Genomic DNA, 22,883 nt, shown 5'->3' on the forward strand with positions numbered 1-22,883 from the left:
GCAGTCTCTGCTCTAATTCATCTCAAAGGTGTTCTATCAGGTTGAGGTCAGGACTCTGTGCAGGCTAGTCAAATTCCTCCACCCCAAACTCACTTATCCTTGTCTTTATGAACCTTGCTCTGCGCACTGGTCCAAATCGTTTAGTGGAGGGGGATTATGGTGTGGGGTTGTTTTTTAAGGGTTGGGCTTGGCCCCTTAGTTTCAGTGAAGGGAACTCTTAAGACGTCAGCATACCAAGACATTTTGGACAATTTCATTCTCCCAACTTTGTGGCAACAGTTTGAGGATGGCCCCTTCCTGTGCCAAAATGACTGCGCAGCAGTGCACAAAGCAAGGTCCATAAAGACATGGATGAGCAAGTTTGGGGTGGAGGAACTTGACTGGCCTGCAAAGAGTCCTGACCTCAACCCGATAGAATACCTTTGGGATGAATTAGGGTGGAGACTGTGAGCCAGGCGATCTTGTCCAACATCAGTGCCTGACCTCACAAATGCGCTTCTGGTCAAACATTCCCATTGACACATTCCTAAACCTTGTGGACAGCCTTCCCAGAAGAGTTGAAGCTGTTATAGCTGCAAAGGGTGGGCCAACTCAATACTGAACCCTACGGACTAAGACTGGGATGCATTAAAGTTTATGTGCATGTAAAGGCAGGCCTCCCAATACTTTTGGTAATATATTGTATAAAATGTGACTATAAACATCCAGGTGGGATGAACATTCTCTGATACCTACAGAGGTACCTTTACTCTCCAAAGACATGCTGTTAGGTTAGTTGGTTCCGGTTTAAATTGGCCGTGATATGTGTATGTGAGATAGGAGCCTTAGATCGAAAGCTCCTTGAGGGCAGGGACTGATTCGAAGTTACGGTGCTGCTTAAATTGTCGGCATTCTATAAATACCTGAAATGAATAAGATAATAGGGTAACAGCCTCCCTACTTAGTAAATTAAAACCTACACTTCATCAGTCTCCCCTACCGGGTTAATGGAAACCTACACTTTATCATTCAGCCTCACTTTAGCATATCTGCTGAGGCATACAGTGACATGTTACATCAAATAATATGAAAATCCTTGTTAAATTTCGAAATCAATACAGCGGCAGACAATTTCCGTGAACAAAAGCCTATTGTCTGCATACGTCTAAGCATGCATCTCTATGCAGCTGTCCACCCTGCCATGGAAAAATACCCCTGTACACAGCAAATAATGAGATTATATTGTAGCGAGTACGTCCAGGAAGCAGATAATGAAATAAGACAATAATCTGTCAGGCAACTACATCCCCTCCACCCTCCCCGACACGTGCCTTCTGCAGCCTGTTATTGCAAGGCAGAAGAATTAATGAGAAGCCAAGCAGAGCAGAGGATTCTGGGAGGGCATGCATGTGTGCCATTGCCAGCCGAGTGTATGAATGATAAATTTATATTTGTTATACGAGGTCAGTACATGTGACAGACACATGTTTATATTCCAGCTGATTCTGAATGGCAGTATACAGAACGTTGGAGAAGGTTGTCAGCTGCACACAGGGCACAGCAGGATTAGCTTAAAGGAAAGTCATATTTATAGCAGGGATAATAGACAGAAGATTTAATGGCGTGCAGAGATGCCTATGTTAGATGGGAGACATACAAATAACGGTCTTCCCTCTAAGATGGGAAAGAAAAGCACTTATTGACCAAAATATTTAAAGGAAAGCTCCACTTTTCCTGAAAAGTTGATAGAGCATAAGTATTAGCTACCCCAAGCCATTTTAGAATAGTCTTTTATTACCTTTCTATTTCGATCAGCAGACATGTATGAATTTCTACAACTGACAAAAAAATCAAATATTGCTACCTAGAAGTGTTCTCTACCTAGTTTGTGTACAGACCATCCCCAGAAATCTAATTTCCTACTATTGTGATTGACTCAATGTACTTTGAAAGTTCCTTGCCCTGTCTTTAGTTTTTTTTTCCTGATGTGAGCTTTTTGACTTTGGTGATATACTGGCCAAGGGTATTGCCCATCTTCTGGGATGCTGAGATGCAAGTTTTTAATTTTCCAACACTGGGACTGATCCTGTGATTAAGCCTAGGACTACACTGGGATTTAGATCTTTCTGCTACTGAGACTTAACTGCTTGCTGACAGTTAGCTAGTTACACGCATACATTGATTACAGTGTGCTGCATCTGAGGTGACTGACAAAAAGTGGTTAAAGTAGAACTTTACCCATAACTTAAAAAAATATGTTCTTTAGCAAGGAGTATACATTCTACATTAATAATTATGATACCAAAATTAGCGTGCGCTGTAAATTGCCTCCAGAATTGCTCCTGTTTCATCTTGCTGGAGGCTGCCATTTTGCTGAAGCCCAGAGCCCCTAAATATCAGTAAATCATAAAGTGGAACTAAACCCATCGATTTAACGGTTTCAAAAAACCGTTACATTCCTGGAATGCTGGGATTGCTAACTGTCACATTTGCTTGTGTCCTCAACCAAAGTGTCAAACCATCAAATGGCTGAAGTCATAACTGATCACATGTGCAGCACCATGACGGTTGCAGATCAAACAGAAGAAACTTCTTTGGCTGTAAGGCCCCTTTCACACTTGTGCGACTTTTCCTGCAACTTTGGACAGTGGAGTCGCATGACAAGTCGTATCCCATGATTCTCAATGATAACCATCCATGTCTGTGCAACTTCAAGTTGCACGGAATTCAAAGGAGTCCCTGCACTACTTTGGTCCGACTTCGATGCGAGTTGAGGTCCAAAGACCTCAAGTTTACACAAGCATTCCCTGAAATCGCTGCAAAATCGCTGCAAAATCGTGACAGCCAATCACAGCCTCTGATGTTATGAATATTTGAAGGGCAGCCTCCCACCAGCTAGAGAAGGATAGTAGTATTATTAAATATTACATTTTCCTTTTTCTGTAAAAGTAGTCCTTGTCCCTATCCCTTTTTTCTCATGCCTCCCTATTGGTCAGCCTAAGGGTAGGTGGCCTCTTTGAGCAGTGGAGAGGACTTGGAAAGGGCAAGGCCAAGCTCAAATCTTACAGGAAATCTGCATGAATTTTCAAGTACCCATATCTCTAGGTCTACTGGTCATTCTGATATGCCATTTTCACTGAAGGCAACCTCTGCCTAAGTCATTTCTCATCATTATGTGATTGTTCTATAATGTCCAGGTTTGGGACAGATTGACTTTAAAGGGGTTGTAAAGGTAATTTTTTTTTTAAATAACAAACATGTTATACTTACCTTCACTGTGCAGCTCGTTCTGCACAGAGTGGCCCCGAACCTGGTCTTCTGGGGTCCCTCGGCGGCTGTTTTGGCTCCTCCCCGCAAGGACTCACCACCTTAATGCGAGCTCCCTCGCATGGTGGTTAGTTCTTGCGGGCGCGCTCCCGTGATACAGCCGGCGGCTGTATCACTCGGCCCCGCCCCCCGGGCGTGCCGCATCATTGGATGTGATTGACAGCAGCGCGAGCCAATGGCTGCGCTGCTTTCAATCCATCCACTGTAGCCAATCAGCGGCCAGGCTGAGCAGCGAAAGGGGACTTTCGAGGAGTCAGGTATGTAAAACGGGGGGGGGGCTTGTCGGAAGTTTTTTCACCTTAATGCATAGAATGCATTAAGGTGAAAAAATGTTTACCTTTACAACCCCTTTAAGTAGCTCTTTGCCCACAACGCAACTTTTTGGCTTAATGACTTTAATTGCATATTCCTATGATGTACACTTAATTCATGTTTTTGTCCTGTGTAGGATTACTAATGGATCACACACACAAGCCTGGAAGACGTCTGCTACAAGCAAAACCTAGGAATACTCACCCCCAACTACATTGTCTGCACTGATGTACAGGATGGATTTATCTGTCAATGGAGTACCCACCAGAAGACAGAATACATATTTATTTAATTTGCTTTAAATACCCCATAGGCCTGGAGTGGACATGTGCAATATATATATTATTAGAATTTGTTCATGGACTTTGTGGATATAAGTAATGGTACAGTACATATATATTACAGTAATAAAACCTATCTATGCTACAAACCAAAAAATAGGCCGTGTTCTCAATCTTTTCTATGTATTCCAAAGGCTTTCCTTGGCAACATGATAGAACAATTTTATATGTGACCTTCAGTCAGGTCTCCATAAACTCTTCTATGTTACTAGCTCAGGGGACTGGTGGTCATAACTGGAACTGGTGGAAAGGAAGACTGCTGGACTGTGGCTTGAGGTAAGTATTGAATGATACGCCAAAAAAAAAAAATCAATATATTTTACATATGCTTGGTGGAAGGACACAAAAAGCTGCTACTTTGCCTAGGGCCATATTCTCCCTTAAGCCGGCCATAGACAGTTCAAATCTCGGCTGCCTGAGATTTGAACCATGTATGGGCAGGCTGATTGTGCTGGATTTTTCATGTGATTATTGACAGTGCCTATAGTTGCTGGCAATAATCACTATGGGGGGTTATTTATGAAAGGCAAATCCACTTTGCACTACAAGTGCACTTAGAAGTGCAGTCGCTGTAGATCTGAGGGGAAGATCTGAAATGAGGGAAGCTCTGCTGATTTTATCATCCAATCACGTGCAAGAAAAAAATGCTGATTTTCCTGGCATGTCCCCCTTAGATCTACAGCGACTGCACTTCCAAGTGCACTTGTAATGCAAAGTGGATTTGCCTTTCGTAAATAACCCCCTATGTGTTCTCCCGGCAGGGACAGCTCTCCCCGCCAGGAGAACACAATAGCTCCGTGGGAGGGATTCACAAACAGTGTTGATGGGGGAATCGAGCGATTTTCTTTCCTGCAACCTGTGGTCCATCTATGGTCCATCTATGGCCAGCTTTAGAGTACATTCAGACTTGTGAATGCACCCTGCCTGCGATCAGCTGCGAGAACCTCAGCAGGGTTGAAAGCAAGGGGAGGCTGCCAGCTCTCGCAGCTAGTTTAGCCCACTTGCATGCAATCACTCATACAGCAATCACATGAGAGTGATTGGTCCTGGACCCTTTCCAGTTATATTTTCTGGAGCTCTCTTTTTTGGTTGAGTAATTTTTAGGTCACATGTGCAGTGGGTGTTTGGCTCTGGTGCATAGGGCTCAGGCACTTAGCTGTGGGTGAAGGGCACAGCTCGCACTATAAGAGGCTGACAGCTGATGTGGCTGGATGGTGCACTTAGCAGTATGAACGTTTAGGGCAGTATGCGCCCAGGGATGAGTGCCCAGAATTCAGATTGCTTGCATTTCAGGGATTCCCCAGTCAGACCATACCTTAAGGCCCAGTAGGCCAGCATCCGTTCCAGAAAGGAGGAAATGTGTGAACCAAGGGTACCAAGTAGCAGAGTACTTCTCCATCGTGTATGCCAGAGCTCTCCTTCAAGGAAGGAAACCAATGCAACACAATTTCCATGAATATGATGTTCCAAGTTGATGTTAGATCCCAAGCTCCAGAGCTGCCAGACAAGTATGATACCCATGTCACTTTGCTGCCCATACCCACTGCAAAAAGAGAAGACAAACATGTTAATTGGTAGCAGTGGTGCCCAAAAATCTCTGTAACATAATGGGGTTGATTTACTAAAGGCAAATCCACTTTGCACTACAAGTGCACTGAAAGTGTACTTGGAAGTGCACTTGTAAGTGCAGTCGTTGTAGATCTGAGGGGAGGTTCTGAAATGAGGGGAAGCTCTGCTGATTTTATCATCCAATCATGTGCAAGCTAAAATGCTGGTTTTTATTTTCCTTGCATGTCCTCCTCAAATCTACAGCGACTGCGCTTCCAAGTGCACTTGTAGTGCAAAGTGGATTTGCCTTTAGTAAATAACCCCCAATATCTTGCTTTTTCATTACAATGAAGTTCTTCTAGTCCACATTTTGCATTCAAACATCTATAAAATATCTATGCAAAAGCTATTAACTTAACAGTAAGTAAAGACATTTAAAACACATATTGATTTCTGTGTAATTGACTTTTCAGTAAAAAATGTTAATTGTCCTAACAGCAGAATTTGTGACCATGATAGCAGTAATTATAAGCTCATTAACAGCACCTAGGCAAGCCTGTAAGAGCATGTGGCCATAAAATGAGATGAGGGCTTAATAAAAAGCATGTGCTGAACAAGGACAAACAATGTTGTTGATCAGCAGCAGTAGTTGACAGCACTGCAGTTTAGAACCTGGCATCTATCCACTGACCACCTAAAAAATAAGGACAATTAAAGTGCAACTTTTGAAACGTTAGGGCCTCCCTCACATGGCGTTTAGTTGCATGCACATACCTCCCAACATTTTGAGATGGGAATGAGGGACACCTACTTACAAACGTATGTAGGCATAGGACACTCCCCCCTGACACACCCCCTTAAAGGAGAATTAACCCAAATAAAGGTTAATTAAATCCACAAGGACTTTTTGCCACTCCTATTCCTTTATATTGGCTTTTAACATTTACAAATGCAGCAATTTAGAATTTGGATGAAAGGTTTAGCACTGGGGAACACTTTTTGAAAGATAAAAAGTGCATTTTATATACAACTATATAGATCAGACCAAAATGAGGGACAAATGAGGAGGAAAGAGGGATAGAGGGACATTGCTCCAAATCAGGGCCAGTCCCTCGAAATCAGGGCCAGTTGGGAGCTATGGCATACACCGGATTCCAGTGGCAAGAATCAGCAGATTCTTGCCGCTGGAATGACAGGTGTATGCAAATAGCAAAGTATTGACATGCTGACAGCAGCCATCGCTGTTTGAATGTAGCAGCACACCAAGCAGTTATCTGCGCTTAGGGATGGTTGTCTGAACCTAACTACAGTGACAGTCAGATGCATCCAGGACATCCAGGGGACAGTAACAGGTGGTTGAGCTGTGGTTTTTCCACCTCTCGGCCGCCCAATCATAGCAGGACATCATGCAGCCCTATAGGACTGTTTACATGCCATGCGTATGATCCTTTGGAAAAAAAAATTAAAGGGTACGTCGCATTTGGCTGCCCTCGTGTGCAATGCGGAAGGTCAGCATTTTCAGGGTTAAAACAGTGACGAGGTGAGATATTGCCTTCTCACTTACTGTCAAACACATGTTACACGTGTTCACGAAATGCCAAAGTGTGAATGCAGCCTTATGCTGTGTACACACGGGCGGACTTTTCGACTGGACTGGTCCAACGGAACGAATCCAGCGGACAATCTGACCGAGTGTGGGCTCCATTGGACCTTCAGCGGACTTTTTCTGTTGAAAATCAGACGGACTTTAGATTTGGAACATGTTTCAAATCTTTCTGCCGCAACTCAGCCAGACCCAATTCTTATCGAGAAATCCCCTCATCTGTATGCTAGTCTGACGGACAAAAACAGACGCTAGGGCAGATATTGGCTACTGGCTATGAACTGCCTTATTTTAGTCCGGTGTATGTCATTATGTACGAATCCGTCGGACTTTGGTGTGATCGTGTGTGGGCAAGTCCGTTCATTAGAGAGTCCGTCATAACTCCGTCGAAAGTCCGTCGGACCTTTGATGCGGAAAAGTGTGTACATGGCATTAGTGCACAGTAAAACGCTGTATTTTACCATTTAGGAAACATAGAGAGATGGATCTTGGGGGTGAGCTGTGGTGCAGGATGGAGAAACGTTTCAGATTTCTGCACTGCTCCACAGCCCTCCAATAGGCTGTGTCTAAGTGTGAACAGAGCACGCTTATTTTCTATGCACCCTTGTGTTAACCACTTCAGCCCCGGAAGATTTGGCTGCTCAATGACCAGGCCATTTTTTGCGATACAGTACTGCGCCGCTTTAACTGACAATTGCGCGGTCGTGCGACGCTGCACCCAAACAAAATTGACGTCCTTTTTTTCCCACAAATAGAGTTTTCTCTTGGTGGTATTTGATCATCTCTGCGGTCTTTATTTTTAGTGCTATAAACAAAAAAAGAGCGACAATTTTGAAAAAAAAAAACACAATATTTTGTCCTTTTTGCTATAATAAATATCCCCAATTTTTTTGAAAAAAAAGCTAATTTTTTCCTCAGTTTAGGTCGATATGTATTCTTCTACATATTTTTGGTAATAAAAATCGCAATAAGCGTATATTGATTGGTTTGCGCAAAAGTTATGACGTCTACAAAATAGGGGAAAGATTTATGCCATTTTTATTATTATTATTTTTTATGTACTAGTAATAGCGGTGATCAGCGATTTTTATCAGGACTGCGACATTGTGGTGGACAGATCAGACACTTTTGACACATTTTTAGGACCATTGACAATTATACAGCGATCAGTGCTATAAAAATGCTTACTGTGTAAATGTCACTGGCAGGGAAGGGGTTAACACTAGGGGGGGGCAATCAAGGGGTTAACTGTGTTCCCTCGTGTGTGTTCTAACTGTAGGGGGAGGGGACTGACTAGGGGAGATGACACATCATTGTTCCTAGCTAGTAGGAACACACGATCTGCCTCTCCTCTTCTCATAGAACAGGGATTTACACACACACACACGTCCCTGTTTTGTGTGGTCGGTGGCCATCACGACCGCCGGCCAGGCGCATCGGCACCCCTCGCAGTGCAGCGCGCCTGCTATACCCGCTTAAAGGGCCGACGTACAGCTATGATGGTTCGTGGGAACGTGCCGACCTGCCGCAGTATAATGACGACGGCTGGGCGGCAAGCTGTTAAATTGCTTGTAAACCTCAGATATGAAATATGAACAAAGCATATTCCTCTAATAGTGCTCTGGATTGAGACAAGTAGACACTAATGCCGCGTACACACGATCGCACATTCCGACAACAAAATCCATGTTTTTTTTCCGGCAGATGCTGGCTCAAACTTGTCTTGCATACACATTCTCACTCAAATCTAGTCGGAAATTCCGATCGCCTAGGTGACGTACAACACGTACGACGAGCCGAGAAAAGTTAAGTTCAATAGCCAGTGCGGCTCTTCTGCTTGATTCCGAGCATGCGTGGAACTTTCAAAGAAGGGATTTATTTAAAAAAAAGATGGGTACTTACAAAACATAGGTTAAAAACCAGCATCAAGCAAGTACCCGTCTTTTGTTTAAATAAATCCCTTTTTTGATGGTACTTCACAATCAGTTCGTTTTTTTTACTTCTGGGTACGTGTTTTGTCTGGCTGAAACCCTTCACCAAGCAACCCTGGATCTGATGACCTGATCTCCTATCCATCATCCTAAAGACATCCATATTAAGCCTTAAGTGACCCACCAGACTGAAAAGCTGGGGGTCATGTGGATCTGGTGAGTGGGGAACATAAGGGGGTGTTGTGCACCTGAATTTTTTGAAGCACCTTTCTTCTCTTCATTTTTGGATTGGAGCACCTTGAGTCATTTGTTTTGGACTTTGTGTAGTTTTATTATTTTTCATTTAAAAATGTATTTATTGTTTGCAATCGCTATATTTATATCTATTTTTTCATGTTTTCCAAGTGATTAGCACTTTGTATATAGCGGCTGCAATACTATCTCACTGATTTTGGTTCACCATTAGCGCGAGTTTATATATTTAGCAAATATTAGCAGCTTCAACTGCCCACAGTTAAAATGGTTGCAGCCAGACTCAGTGGAGGGAGATTTCTGCAGCATATTTGACAAGTACAGAAACACAGTATATATAATATAATATGCAAAGTGGTTGGAGGGAAGCTTCAGAATGGCAAAGATGTTTTTATTTCAAATTATGTGAGAAGACTGCAGTTCCTCTTTAAGTCCCAGATGGGGCTGGCATGGGAGTAGGACATATTCCTCAGATATACGTCGGTCATATGGATATGGACTAAGGACTGAGGACTCAAGGGGAATGGTAAAGTATTATGCAGATACGGATGCACCAATTTCTGATTTACCTGAGGTGTCTTCTTTCCAATAGTCCCCACACCCAGTCCCCCCGCCTCCTACACCCTCTTCCTTCCCTCTCCCCTTGGGGTTGATTCGCAGCACTTCCACTTACTTATGATTGATTTAAGTGCATGATATACTTAGCAGCCGCAGCCCTAGAGACTCTTTTGATCTATGGGTGCCACCCTCTGAAGAGCGACAGACAGCTACTCACAGGTTTTTCATCTCCACCAGAGAGGACGTCTTATACCCAGTACCTGAGTAAATCCGATAGAACACATTTGGGATGAATTAGAGTGGAGACTGCGAGCCAGGCCTTCTCGTCCACATCAGTGCCTGACCTCACAAATGCGCTTCTAGAAGAATGGTCAAACATTCCCATAGACACACTCCTAAACCTTGTGGACAGCCTTCCCAGAAGAGTTGAAACTGTTATAGCTGCAAAGGGTGGGCCAACTCAATACTGAACCCTACGGACTAACACTGGGATGCTATTAGACCCCTTTCACAATGGGGCCGCAGCCATGTTAGCGCTAAAGCGCAGCTTGTTTTAGCGGTGCTTTAGCGCTGTTTAAAGAGGAGTTCCACCCAGTGGGTCGGGTAAAAAAAAAAAAATTAAAAGTCAGCAGCTACAAATACTGCAGCTGCTGACTTTTAATTGGACACTTACCTGTCCCTGGGTCCAGCGATGCTGGGGATCGAAGCCCCGCTCGTCTCCCCCTCCGTTCAGCGGCGCCGGCATTGCAACTGTGGGCGCCGGGCTGTGGCTTCACAGCCTGGCACCGCTGCGCGCCGTGATTGGCCGCTCAGTCACCTGGGACCTGTAATGGGTCCCAGATGATTGACAGCGGCGAGGGAGCAGAGCGGAGCCCTTCCTGTGCCGAGGGGGAAGTGATGTCACCAGCCCAGGCACTGGAAGGGGCAGACTACGAGGGACCCCCTAGCAACAGGCATTTAGAGGTAAGTTTAAAAAAAAAATATCCAAATGTTTTTTTTTTTAGGATTTTTAATGTATTTTTGTTTTTTTGGGTGGAACCCCACTTTAAGCAGAGCTTTTCGCCCACTAGCGGGGTGCTTTTAACCTCAAACTAGGGGTTTAAAATGCCAGTGTTGCGGCGCTTCCGAAGTGCTTTTCAGGTGTTTTAGAAGTGCTGACCATTCATTTCAATAGGCAGGGCGTTTTGGGAGCACTGTATACAACGCTCCCAAACTGGCCCAAGGTGCTGTTTGCAGGACTTTTCCTAACGTCCCGCAAGCGCACTGCCCCAGTGTGAAAAGCCACACTGAAATGAATGGGAGGTGGTTTTCAGGCGCTATTTCTAGCGCTAAAACGCCTGAAGACTGACTCAGTGTGAAAGGGGTCTTTAAGTTCATGTGCGCATAAAGGCAGGCGTGTAGGCTGGTGTATGTACGGCTGCGGTTCACAGTATGGGGTCCGGTGCTCTTCTGTACACCGGTTCACGTGCGATTCAGGTCCTAATTTTTGCCTGAATTTGCGCCTGAACCAGACCCAAAGATGCACAGGACTCTTATGCAATGCGGACCGCGGCCGCCCCGGACCTGTGTGAACCGGCTTCATTGACAGCCAGTCACACTCGCCTTTCATGCAAATTGGATGTGGGGAAACCCCGGATTCGCATATATATGAACCCAGCCTACAATACATTTTCTAGCAAAACTTTCTGTTGCAATTCATATAAAACTATCTTAAATGCGTATTATAAATATACAAATCCAGCTCAATTTGCAGACCAGAGAAAATGATTTTCATGACGCAAAGAGCATACGGACATGCCAGGAACATGTGTGCAATTTCTGTACAGCACAAAGATCATCAGACCCAGCATCTTATCGTCTCCAGAACTATTTCCAGCTGTTCTGTTGCTATAGCAACAGAACTGCGTTTCCCTGGGAACAGAGCCAGGGGCAGCCAAAAAAGGGAGCACTATGCTTATCAAGTAGATGAAATATACCCTGCTAGAAAAACTGTGCCTTTTTTTTCCAACAGGTATTATCTGACTGATTACTATTGAGGGCTGAAGCTTATCTGTACACCTTAAAGGGTTAGTTCACCTTTACCAAAAAACTCCCTATGCAGATAAGGGGTGTCTGATAAAAACAAACTGTGCAGTTCTGACTAAAGTTGAATAATGCCCTTGCTATAGGTGTAGGCCATTTACATATAGGGTTGCCACCTCATGACTTTAAACCCAAACACATATGAATGACACAGGTTCTGTGGCTGATTAAGGTGGTAATTAAACTCATGTAGTGCCTTATCTGCATTAAATTATCCTCAGAACCTGTGTAAGTCATATGTGTTCGGGTTTAAAGGGATGAGGTGGCAACCCTATTTACATACCTCAATAGGGTGACCACATGTCCCGGATTGACCGGGACAGTCCCGCATTTTGTAGGTCTGTCCCAGATCCCGGGTTCCTTCATTCCAGGACAATACAGTGTCCCGGGAATAAAACTGACACAGAAATCCCCCCCCCCCCCCCCGGGCCAATCTGATGCCCCCAAAAAAGGCCGCCACCTCTCCGCTTTACTCACTGACAGTACTTGTCTGGATCGGGAATGTCTGGAGAGGCACAATCCCCGCCCCCTGCTTGTGATTGTAGAAATTATAAATCCCACCTCTTGTGTTTACTCACAGCATTAGAACAAGGTATAACGGGTCTCGGCCAGCCAGGACAATTAATGTCAGTGAGTAAAGTGGTGATGCGGTGGCCTTTTTTGGGGGCGCGAACAGTGCTTTTGGGTAGAGCACGCACCCGGGGCCCCGGCTGTGCTTTGATTTGTTACAGGAAGTTATTAGGAAGGTGGGGGTGTCCCTGAATGGAAGTTTGGAAATGTGGTCACCCTGTTTATGAAGCCTGACTGGAATACTCCCAGGATGTTGCTAGGACATTGCAAAGTGAGGCCTAGTCATTACTGCTCACCCCCACCATGGCAGGGAGTGAGCTTTCAAAAGCTGAGCTAAGGCTACTGCATCAGAGGAGAGGAAGAGCATGTGACGGAGTTTGAAACAGCAAAAAAGCTCACTCCTGTGATGGTAGAGGTGAACAGTAATGACTAGGCCTCTCTTAGCAACCTCCTGGGAGTATTCCAATTTAGGCTTCTTGAGATACTTAAGCATAGCTCTCAACTGTCCCTGATTTCGATGGACTGTCCCTGATTTGGAACAATGTCCCTCTGTCCCTCATTTCTTCTCATTTGTCCCTCATTTTGGTCTGATCTATATAGTTGTATATAAAATGCGCTTTTTATCTATCAAAAAGTGTTTCCCGGTGCTAAATATTTCATCTGATTTCTAAATTGCTGCATTTGTAAATTTCAAAAGCCAATATAAAGGAATAGTAGAGGGCAAAAAAGCACTTGTAGGTTTAACCAATCTTTTTTTTGTACAATTCTCCTTTAAGGGGGTGTGGCAAGGGGTGTTTCCTATGCCAGCATACTTTTGTTGATAGGTGTCCCTCATTCCCATCTCAAAAAGTTGGGAGGTATGACTTAAGTGTCCTACACCTATAAGAAGGTTATTATTTAGTCAGATCCAGACAGTTTGTTTTTATCTGTTTTTATCCCTTTTTATTTACAGACACCCTTTATCTGCATAGGCAGTTTTTTTTATTGTAAAGGTGAACTAACCCTTTAACCACTTGCCGACCAACCGCTGTACTTTTACTGCGGCAGGTCGGCTCTCCTGCATGAACCAATGTACCTGTAGGCAGCGTGCCGCAGGTCCGGCGGACTCGATGTCCGCCAGCCGCCCCCAATCATTGTGCACAGAGGCAGGACGGGGATCTGTCTTTGTAAACAAGGCGATTCCCCATTCTGCCAGATGACATGACAGAGATCTTCTGTTCCCAGTGATCGGGAACAGCTATCTCTGTCATATCCCAGTGAGCCCATCCCCCCTACAGTTAGAACACACCCAGGGAACACACTTAACCTCTTGATCGCCCCCTAGTGTTAACCCCTTCTCTGCCAGTGTCATTTATACATTGATCAGTGCATTTTTATAGCACTGATCAATGTAATAATATCACTGGTCCCCAAAAAGTCAGATTTGTCCGCCGCAATGTCGCAATCCCGCTAAAAATTGGAGATCTCTGCCATTATCAGTAAAAAAATAAATACAAGTCCATAAATCTATCTCGTAGTTTGTAGACGTGATAACTTTTGTGCAAACCAATCAATATGCGCTTATTGCGATTTTTTTTTTTAACCAAAAATATGTAAAAGACTACATATTGGCCTACATTTATGAAGAAATTTAACTTTTTACATTTTTTTTGGATATGTAATATAGCAAAAAGTAAAAAATTGTTTGTTTGTTTTTTTTTTCAAAATCGTTGCTCTTTTTTTGTTTATAGCGCAAAAAATAAAAAACGCAGAGGTGATCAAGTACCACCAAAAGAAAGCTCTATTTGTGGGAAAAAAGGACATAAATTTTGTTTGGGTCCAACCTTGCAATTGTCACGCAGAGCAGTATCGCAAAAAATGGCCTGGTCATTAGGGGGCAAATCCTTCTGGGGCTGAAGTGCTTAATCTGTATATTCTGAGATGATCCTGAGCTGAAATGCCCGAGGACACACCTCCTCATTAGGATCTCTTCTCTTTTTAGCGATGCAATGCAGGGTTAGTAGCCCTGTATATTATGTGGTGATGCCGCAAGGGATTGCCCACAACCTGTTCCTCTAACCCTAGACCAGGGGCCTCCAAGCTATGGCCCTTTAGTCCACATCTGACCCGCTACAAGATTTTACCTGGCCTGCAGCAAAAGTACTGAAAAGTTTGAGATTCCTGCCCTAGACATAACTCATCTTTTAAGGGGCTTTTTCTTACAATCCCTGAGTTGAACTTTAAAGTGTATCTAACACCAATTAATATATTGCAGCTTAGCAGTCCTTAGATGTGGTGGCTGAGTTGCTGTTTTCAGGCCATTTTCACCTAATTCTGCAAATAACACACATCCTATCCCTTTGCGTCTCTACTGTTTTCTCCATTGTATGGGGGGAAACCATGGTTGTCACACTGCCTGGACTTCAAAGATGTCTGCCTTTGTTCAACTCCATTGCATGATAAACTAGTAGCTTATGCAAGAATGATAAGGATGTTTGCCCTTACGTTTCAGCTCACAGGAAGTGAAAAGGACACGGCATTTCTAGCAAAATCAATAAGCGGTTTATGAACTTGCTAAAACTGTTCTAATGCCGCGTACACACGGTCGAACTTTACGGCAGACTTTGCCCGGCGGACTTTTCAACGTACTTTACGACGGACTTTCTGAATGAACGGACTTGCCTACACATAATCCACCAAAGTCTGTCGAATTCGTACGTGATGACGTACGACCGGACTAAAATAAGGAAGTTCATAGCCAGTAGCCAATAGCTGCCCTAGCGTGGCTTTTTGTCCGTCGAACTAGCATACAGACCGAAATTCCGATGGAAAATGTCCGATGGAGCCTACACACGGTCGGAATTTCCGACAACAAGCTCCCATCGAACATTTTTCGTCGGAAAATCTGACCGTGTGTACGGGGCATAAGTGTTGATGGGGGAAGAAAACAATGATCAGGCGGAAAAAAAAAACAGACAGGCAGGTTGTAATGAAGTCAATCGATGGATCAACTTCAGTACAACCAGCCTGCCCATAGACAGATCAAAATTCCTGCTGAACCGACCAAATTTCGATCCATCTATGGCTGGCTTAAGAATTTGTAAGCTAAAATATAATACATTTTTTGTTTTCGGTACTCTTTAAAACCCCTGTCTGGATTTTTTTTTGCCCCCCTGTGTCCTATTGGGGAAATTTTCCTTCACATCCTATCCTGTACATACAACAGGAAATGATAACAAAGTAATTACAAAGCAAGGCAAACTCTTGACAGTTGACAGTTGTCAACGGTACAGGTGTCCCCAATGGAAGATTCTGTGAGAACTTTTGAATGTTCCCTCACTTCTATGCCAGAAACAATGGTCACCAAGACAAATGGAGAGAGTGGATCCCCCTTATGGGGACAAAGGCAGCACTAAAAGCTTGATAGAAGTTCTAACCCTTCACCACTTTATCCAAAAAAAAAAAAAGTTTGAGCTGTTTACCCCATCCGACCTGGAGGATGGGGTAAACAGTTCAATCTCTATATTTGCGGACGATACTAAGCAAAGCAGGGCAATAACTTCTCCACAGGATGTGGAAACATTGAAAAAAGATCTGAACAAATTAATAGGGTGGGCAACTACATGGCAAATGAGGTTTAATGTAGAAAAATGTAAAATAATGTATTTGGGTGGCAAAAATATGAATGCAATCTATACACTGGGGGGAGAACCTCTGGGGGAATCTAGGATGGAAAAGGACCTGGGGGTCCTAGTAGACAATAGGCTCAGCAATGACATGCAATGCCCAGCTGCTGCTAACAAAGCAAACAGAATATTGGCATGCATTAAAAAGGGGATCAACTCCAGAGATAAAATGATAATTCTCCCACTCTACAAGACTCTGGTCCAGCCGCACCTGTCCAGTTCTGAGCTGTCCAGTTCTGCGCACCAGTTCTCAGGAAGAATGTACTGGAAATGGAGCGAGTACAAAGAAGGGCAACTAAGCTAATAAAGGGTCTGGTATTAGTTATGAGGAAAGGTTGCGAGCACTGAACTTATTCTCTCTGGAGAAGAGACGCTTGAGAGCGGATATGATTTAAATTTACAAATACCGTACCGGTGACCCCACAATAGGCATAAAACTTTTTCACGGAAGAGAGTTTAACAAGACACGTGGCCACTCATTAAAATTAGAAGAAAAGAGGTTTAACCTTAAACTACATAGAGGGTTCTTTACTGTAATGCCCCGTACACACGATCGGACATTCCGACAACAAAATCCATGGGTTTTTTCCAACGGATGTTGGCTCAAACTTGTCTTGCATACACACGGTTACACAAATCTTGTCGGAAATTCCGATCGCCAAGAACACGGTGACGTACAACAAGTACGACGAGCCGAGAAAATTGAAGTTCAATAGCCAGTGCGGCTCATCTGCTTGATTCCGAGCATGCGTGGAACTTTGCGTCGGAATTGTGTACACATGATCGGAATTTACGACAACGGATTTTGTTGTTGGAAAATTTGAGATCCAGAAAAAATTTTGTGTGACGGAAATTCCAATGGAAAATGTCCAATGAAGCCTCCACACGGTTGGAATTTCTGACAACAAGCTCCCCTCGAACATTTTCTGTCAGAAAATCTGACCGTGTGTAAAGGGTATTAGAGTGGCAAGGATGTGGAATTCCCTTCCACAGGCGGTGGTCTCAGCGGGGGGTATCGATAGTTTAAAAAAACTATTAGATAAGCACCCGAGCAACCGCAACATACAGGGATAACAGTGTAATACTGACATACAATCACACACATATAGGTTGGACTTGATGGACTTGTGTCTTTTTTCAACCTCACCTACTATGTAACTATGTAAGATATACCTTAGGAGTTTAGATACACATTATTATTCTCTATTAGCGGAGAAAGGGACCAAATCTTATCCTGTTTTCCTGTCGCATCATGGCAGCATACACTTTGGGTTGTGACTCCTCCCCCACAACCTGATAGGACTACATAGCTATAAATTGTAGAGGTGGGCCCTGCCCAGTATTCTCTTATTTTTCCTCACCCGAAGGACTGAACATATCAGAAGCACCCCCTTACCGAATTCGCCCCAGCCAGGTTCTAGCCTCTCCTGGGTGGAAGTCCTTACCTGTACAGCCTCTAAACGAGCTAGATGGAAGGAACCCCGCTCTGGTGATCTCGGGGGTATGTTGCGGCTCCAGTATAAGCCTTAAACAGGCTTAGTTGTTGTGCAGCGGTCTCCATGTCACTTTGTTTCACTTTCGTTTGTTTCTCCTCCTTGCTGGGCTCTGTGGTCCCTCTGTGCCTCCCTTCAGGCTTCCCGGGCGTCTCGGCGCTTCCGCGCATGCGCAGTGCGCACCCTCAGGGCGTCCTTTCGATTTTGCCAGTTTCCAAGATGGCGCCGGGCGCCTCGCGCCGCTACTGCGCATGCGCGAGCGGGTCGTGACCTCGGCGGCCATGGCGGCAATTTTAAAAGCCCTGTTTGTCTTTTCTGAGCTCTCCTTGCTTCCTGGAAGACTTCTGACTGCTGTATTTTGACTTGCTGCATCCCTAAAGTATCCCCTCTCTGGGTAAGTGTCTAATACTTATGCACTGTCTTTTTGGGGCCTGTTTGCATGCTCTTACCTTCCTATACCCTTCTCAGGTACTCACCTTCCTCTCCTATGGAGGCCGCTGCCCCAGCAGATCATCACCAGCCTAATAGGTAAGGGGGGGGGATTCCAGTGGTAAGTAGAGAAGATTGAAAAAGAGAGCAGGACCGTATTAACGCTACCTAATTGGTCAGCCCTGTCAGGTCCGCAAGATCATCCAAGTCAGGACGAAGAGAGTCTTCGCACAGGAGAAGCCGCTCCGGCCATAGACGCAGCCGCTCACGCGGAAGAAGTCGCTCAGGCCACAAGGGGAGTCGTAGACGGAGTCGATCCCATTCAAGACATAGCCGTTCTTACCACAGAAGATCCCCTGCACGAGGACACCAATCCTCTGCGCACCCTTCCCGCCCAGCCGGGAACGCTTGCTGGGTATGCGGGGCCACGGCCCTCCCAGACAAACTAGCCTGCCGCAAGTGCATGGATGAAGCCACCAGGGAGAAAGAGCCGGATTCCATAGAACCCACTGGAGTCTCTACTCCCCAGGTCTCAACTCCTGATGTAGAGTTTACGGCCTATAGCACCTCACCCACCATTCCCAGTGCATCAAGGGATCAAGAACTCCCGTCGGATGGTGAGGAGCTGGAAGCTTCAGCTGGCTTTGATTTTGCGCTCATAGAACCGTTCATCAGATCGGTTAAGAAAGCGATTAACTGGGAGGAGCTTGAGGAGACACAGCCAAAACAGAGAAAGTATTTCCCAAACCTCAAGAAGGTCCCGGAGGCCTTCCCATTCATCGACGAATTAGATGAACTGATTAAGGAGGAGTGGCAGTATCCCGAAAAGAAGTTTAGTCTGTTCAACAGGCTTACCAAACTGTACCCACTCAAGGAACCCAAAGTATCCCCTTTACTTTCTCCTCCAGTAGTGGATGCATCTTTGATGCGTCTAGCCAGGCACATGACGCTCCCCATTGAAGATGCAGTAATGTTTAGGGACGTGCTTGACAGGAAGGTGGATACAGACCTTAAGAGAGCTTACCTGTTCGCAGGAGGTGCCTGCAGGCCAGCGGTGGCATTAGCGGCGGTTGGGAAAGCTATCTCCAGCTGGTCCTCAGCTACAGCGAGACTCGTCACTGAGGGCGCAGATCAAGAGCAGATCACTAAGGCCTTACAAGAACTGAGCCTTGCGGGAGAATTCGTGGCGGAAGCTTCCGTAGATACTATCAGATCCACATCAAGGTCCATGTTAGCTTCTGTAATGGCCAGAAGGGCACTATGGCTCAAACCTTGGTCGGCTGACCCCGCCTCGAAATCTAACTGGTGCAGGATTCCGTATGACGGGGTGAACCTCTTTGGGACGAAGCTGGATACCGCAATTTCTAAAGTGACAGGCGGGAAGTCGGGTCTCATACCATCAGACAGAAGGCCGAAACAACAAAGGCCACCTCCCTTTAAACGTAATCTTCCAGAGAGATACAGGGATGCAAAATCCTATAGACCCGGGAAGGAATACAGAAGGAGCTGGAAGAAACCCCAGACGTCCTTCCTCAAATTCCAGAAACCCAAGACCCCTGCCTCCAATGACCAGAAGTCCTTTTGAAGGTTCACCCGCCCAACCAGCGGTAGTGGGTGCCAGACTCACAAAGTTCAAGTTGGTCTGGGCGGGAATGATAAAGGACCCATGGACGGTGTCCACCATTCATTTCGGACACAGGTGGGCATTCAGAGGTCGTCCTCCAAGAGACCAATTTTGCTCAACCAGACTTCCTCCTTCTCAACAGAAAAGACTATCCTTAGTCCAGTATATTCAGGAGTTGCTCCAAAAACAAGCAATAGTGGAGGTACCGCTATCTCAAAGAGGCAAGGGTTTCTATTCCCCACTCTTCTTAGTGAAAAAGAAATCAGGGGACCTTCGTCCAGTCTTGGATCTAAAAAACCTCAACCGGTCGATACAGATAGAAACATTCAAGATGGAAAGCCTTCAATCAATCCTCCAAGCAATAAACTTGGGAGATTGGATGCTGTCAATCGACCTCCAGGACGCATATTTGCATATCCCTATCCATTCCGAGTTCCAAAAGTTTCTCCGGTTTACCCTAAGCCATCGGCACTTCCAATTCCGAAGCCTCCCGTTCGGGATCTCTACCGCACCCAGGACGTTTACAAAGGTCCTATTACCTGTAATAGCCCACCTGAGAGAAAGGGGGCTGAGGGTCCATCATTATCTGGACGACATCCTACTTCTCTCAGACAGCCAGGATTCTCTCGTCCTTCACAGGGAAATCCTCGTCTCCACGTTACAGTCCCTAGGGTGGCTGATAAATTGGAAGAAGAGCAACATCCATCCCACACAGAGAATGGTCTTTCTGGGAGCCGAACTGGACACGAGGGAGAACACAGTGGAACTTCCGGGGGAAAAAATCCCTCCTCTAATTCAAAAGGTGAAAAGGGCAATCTCTGCTACAATGCTCCCGGCCAGGACATGTCTCAGTATCCTGGGCTCCCTAGCTTCCACCATTCCAATGGTCCAATGGGCACAATGGAATTCGAGACCTCTCCAGATCTCCTTCCTGCGTCAGTGGAAGGGCACATCAATGTCCCAACCAATCTTCATCTCTCAGGAGGTAAAGCAATCATTGAAGTGGTGGGTACGACCTCACAACTTGGGAAGATGCAGGCATATAATCACTCCCTATCAAGAAATCGTGACCTCAGATGCCAGTCTACAGGGATGGGGAGCTTACTATCAGGACCTTGCGGCTCAGGGTCGTTGGCCTTTCAGGGCACAGGATACAGTGTCGAATGTTCTGGAGATGAGACCAGCATTCCAGGCTCTCCTGGCCTTCAGTTTTCACTTGAGGGGGAAGCACGTCCTCCTGAGGATGGACAACAAGGTGGCTGTTGCCTACGTCAACAGGCAGGGGGGCACCAGAAGCAGGTCCATGTTGCAGGAGGTCCGTCCTGTTCTGGAATGGGCGCAGCTGAATCTACTGGACCTGAGGGCGGTTTATGTTCCGGGAGTCCAGAACACCTTAGCCGACTCGCTGAGCAGGAATTTCTCCTCCAACAATGAATGTTCTCTGAGTCCACAAGCCTATGCTCTCATATCCCGGACCTGGGGCTCTCCAGAGATAGACCTAGCAGCAACTCCGGAGAACACAAAATGCCAGAGATTCCTATCAAGGGTACCATTTCCTTCGGCAGAGGGGACGGACTGCCTCCAACACCCCTGGAACTTTCACCTGGGGTACATTTTTCCCCCGACGCCTCTCATAGCGAGATTCCTCCTGAGGCTCAAGAAGTCAACAGCATTGGTGGTAGCAGTGATCCCTTTCTGGCCGAGGAGGCCATGGTTTACTACCCTCATGCAGCTGAACACGGCAGAGCCTCTGCCTCTCCCATTGACGACAGACCTACTCTCCCAGGGACATCTTCTTCACCCGAACCCGGGGAAGCTACACTTGATGGCCTGGAGGCTGAAAGGGCTAGGTACTTAGAGCAGGGCTGTTCCCAGAAGGTGGTGGATACCTTACTCCAGGCCAGAAGGTCTACTACCAACATCACGTACAGAAAAGTTTGGGAAAAATTTGTCTCCTTCTCTCAGCAGCAAGGTTGGGACTCGTCCTCCCCGTCGGTGTCTCAGATCTTGGAATTCCTTCAGCTAGGCCTAGAAAAAGGCCTTAGGTCAAGCACCCTGAAGGTCCAGGTATCGGCCCTGTCCGCCTTGACAGGAGTTAAATGGGCGCAAGAGCCTCTGGTGATTCAGTTTCAGAGGGCCTGTCTAAAGCTGAGGCCCCCTAGGAAACCGTCATTCCCGGTCTGGGATCTCTCAATCGTTCTGGAGGCATTATCCAAGGAACCCTTTTTTCCAACACAGAGCATATCCCTCTGGGATCTAACGCTGAAAGTTTCATTTTTAATAGCCATAACATCGGCGAAGCGAGTGTCAGAGATGCAAGCTCTAATGGTTAGCGAACCATATTTGGTTGTTCTTCCAGACAGGCTAGTCCTAAGACCTTCGGATCGATTCATCCCCAAGGTATCCTCATCTTTCCATTTTAACCAGGAGATTAATCTTCCAGCACTCAGCACGGATCAGGGAGATCCCCATCCATTAGATGTTAAAGGTACCGTCATGGAGTATCTCTCGGCAACGAAATCTATCAGAAAGTCGGAGAGCCTCCTAATTATCCCACATGGTTTCAGGAGAGGTCAAGCGGCATCCTCACGCACCATTGCTTCATGGCTAGTAAAGAACATCAAGAGATCTTACTCACTGAGTAACCATCAAGTACCTGAGGGCTTAAGGGCACATTCCACCAGGGCAGTGGCAACCTCCTGGGCGGCATATTGTAGAGTCTCGGCGGAGACGATTTGCAGAGCGGCTACCTGGTCCTCCAGGAACACCTTTATGTCTCATTACAAGGTGGATTCCGCCTGCTTATCCACGGTGGATTTCGGAAGATCCGTTATCCAGGCCAATTCCTCTATTCTTTGTTAAATAAACTTAGTTTGAATTCCCACCCAGTCTTTGCGAGTTACTCCCCAAAGTGTATGCTGCCATGATGCGACAGGAAAACGGAAAATTGTATACTCACCTTTCCGTAATTTTCCTTTCCTGTCGTATCTTCATGGCAGCATACAATCTCCCACCCGTCTAAGGTGATATATATACGGAGAATACTGGGCAGGGGCCACCTCTACAATTTATAGCTATGTAGTCCTATCAGGTTGTGGGGGCGGAGTCACAACCCAAAGTGTATGCTGCCATGAAGATACGACAGGAAAGGAAAATTACGGAAAGGTGA

At 45.6% G+C, this 22,883-nt stretch overlaps 1 long non-coding RNA gene across 1 annotated transcript in view; it reads right to left on the reverse strand.

Annotated features, from left to right (window-relative positions):
- Positions 1 to 5,279: 5,279 nt before the first annotated feature.
- The window catches only part of LOC141110688 (uncharacterized), a 34,719-nt gene continuing 17,115 nt past the window's right edge, over positions 5,280 to 22,883 (reverse strand). The window contains exon 3 of the long non-coding RNA XR_012236317.1: positions 5,280 to 5,502. This is a non-coding gene — a long non-coding RNA (uncharacterized lncRNA). The remainder of the gene's footprint in view (positions 5,503 to 22,883) is intronic.

The sequence above is a fragment of the Aquarana catesbeiana genome, linkage group LG10, assembly GCF_042186555.1.
Source record: "Aquarana catesbeiana isolate 2022-GZ linkage group LG10, ASM4218655v1, whole genome shotgun sequence".
NCBI classification, from domain to species: domain Eukaryota; kingdom Metazoa; phylum Chordata; class Amphibia; order Anura; family Ranidae; genus Aquarana; species Aquarana catesbeiana.